This window comes from Bison bison, unplaced genomic scaffold (assembly GCF_000754665.1).
Source record: "Bison bison bison isolate TAMUID 2011002044 unplaced genomic scaffold, Bison_UMD1.0 scf7180017864312, whole genome shotgun sequence".
NCBI lineage: Eukaryota > Metazoa > Chordata > Mammalia > Artiodactyla > Bovidae > Bison > Bison bison.
This window is the reverse complement of record NW_011494884.1, coordinates 1814744-1817357: the sequence shown is the minus strand read 5'-3', so window position 1 is coordinate 1817357 and position 2614 is coordinate 1814744.

Below are 2614 nucleotides of genomic sequence, written 5' to 3'. Positions count from 1 at the left end.
GAACTGAACTGATGGTTGATTAACAATGCTGTGATAGTTTCAGGTGGACAGCAAAGGGACTTAGTCATACATATACATGTATCCATTTTCTCCCTAACTCCCCTCCCACCCAGGCTGCCACATAACACTGAACAGAGTTCTGTGCTATACAGTAGGATCCCTATTAAGATTTTAAATATGTGTATCTTTGACCCATTATCCTAATTTAGTTCCTACTAATGGGAATCTATAGAAACAAAGCAGAATGACCTACGTTTTAAAATACTTACCTCAGCTTTCAATGACTGGAATCAAAGATCTCTCTTGGTAAACATCACATTGCACTTGAAAATACGTGGGTTATTTTCAAATATCTTTTGATATTAATTTCTAACATAATTCCACAGTGATAAGAAAACAGACTCTGTATGATTTAATACCTTTATACCATGAAATTTTTGCACCTTGTTTTATGTTTCTGGATACGTTCCAGTGTCTCCTGGTTTATACTCTATGGGAACTTGAATAAAATTTTTATTCTGCTGTTGGGTGAAAACTGTATAAATCTTAATTATGTTGAATTGGTTCATAGCATTTTCAGGTCTACTATATCCCACATTTCTGTCTATTCATTCTATTATTTTTGAGAGCTTGATAATGAAACCAAATCCAACTAAATATCTTAATTTATCTACTTAAAAATAATTGTGATAGTGGATCTATATGTAACTTTGTTCTGTATTTTCCAAGTCTCCTGTCAATGTGTTATCATACTTTCATAATTTAAAAAATTAAAAAAAAATTTTTTTAAATACTCACCTCAGTATGACTCTTTAGTGGTAAAAGCCAGACTCTAAGTGAAAAACCCATCAATGGGGAATAATGAAATAAATATAGTATATGCTCACTGTGGATTATTATCAGACATAAAAAGAATTAAGTTGTTTATCTCTTGACTTGAATAGCTGTTGGAGATCTATTATGTGAGGAAAAAAAGTGGGGTGGGGTGGGGTAAATAGGTCTAAGGACAGAGAACAGAAAGGAATTCTTATTTTTCTATGTTGTTTGAATTTTATGAGACTATTTAAAAACTAACTGGTTAAGACTCCATACTTCCAATGCAGGAAGGGCAGGTTCAATCGCTGGTCAGGGAAGTATGATTCCATATGCTGTGGTGTGGTCAAAAATAAATAAATCAAAATACAAAAATAAGCCAGGTGAGTTTCCTGGTGGTCCAATGGTTAAGAATCCAAGTTCCAATGTAGGGGGCATGGGCTGGATTCCTGATCAGGGAACTAAGATTCCACATGCTGTGGGACAACTAAGCCTGCAATACCACAACTAAGACCTGATGCATCCAAATACATAAGTAAATAAATAAGTACTTTAAAAAAGTAAGTCAGACACAAATATGTAATCTCTGTGGCAGTTGGAATGAAACAAACACAGGAGAATAGCAAAGCTGGGTTTTCCTTCTTCTTAGAGTACCTCAGCACAACTCTGCATCGAGCACAATCTTTCACCACTCTCCTCCACATGGTCGGTGTCACCAAAACTTTGAGGGGCCAAGACTCATTTTAGATCATTTTGTTCTCCTAGTCCAAACCTGTCGTGCCCCATAGTTCTCAGGGTCATTTCTGAAAGCCATATTCTTAGACCACCCGACAACTGATGATCCTCCCAAAACTTCCCCAAGGACCCCTGCATTGCATTATCAACTTTCAAATATTAAAACTTCACTGCTTTGGGGCATCCATAAAGGAAACTTATGATAACTGATATTTAATTATTAATATTATGAACCATTAGTGGTGTATCAACAGGCCCAGGAGTACAGAGAGTCACACCCAGAAGTACTCTGTATCACGCTGTTCTCATTAAACCTATTTTTCTTCGCAATCTCATCTGCTACATATTGTTAAAGGAGAAAGTTCTATTTATCTATTACCTCGACGTCAACATTAAGTAGACACTTTTATAAATAAACTAACATGTCCATTTGCTTGGCTAAAGGTTAGAGAAATGTGTGTGCAAAACCTGAGTCATTTTGTAGGCGTTGGCCATCTCTACACAATACACAAAGCCCCTAGGAAGATTTTAAGATTCGACATCGCATCTGGAAAATAAACCTGGTTTTGAGAGACCCTCCACGCCCTCAGTTCTGCAGATGCTGAGACAGCACGCGTCATTCTCAGACCCCGGCCCCGTGAGTGAGGCTGGAGAACCGTTAACCCAATCTGGCAGCCTGGGAGCCTAGAGATTTTTCGCACGTGAACTGAGAGCTACTCGAAGCTAAACCAGGTTTCCGTGAGGAAGGAATCCTTATCAGCTTCGGGGACAGACTTCCGTCCCTGAAACTGCGCAAAGGTGTTCGCAGTTCTCGCTGGGTCCTGGGGAAGGCCTCCGGGGAGAGGGGGTGGGGAAGCGCCTCTTTCGACTGACGCCCCCGGCGGGGTCGCCAGACGACGCGCCGACGTGGAGCACCCGCAGGCGTCAACACCGAGGACAGCGCCCTCCAGGGGCCGGCTGGGGGCTCCCGGGAAGAGAGACACCAGGGCAAAGGTCACGGGTGGGGGGCAGCGCGGAGAATTGAGGGTGAGGTGAGCCGGGGGAACCGCGGGGCCACTGGCGGGCG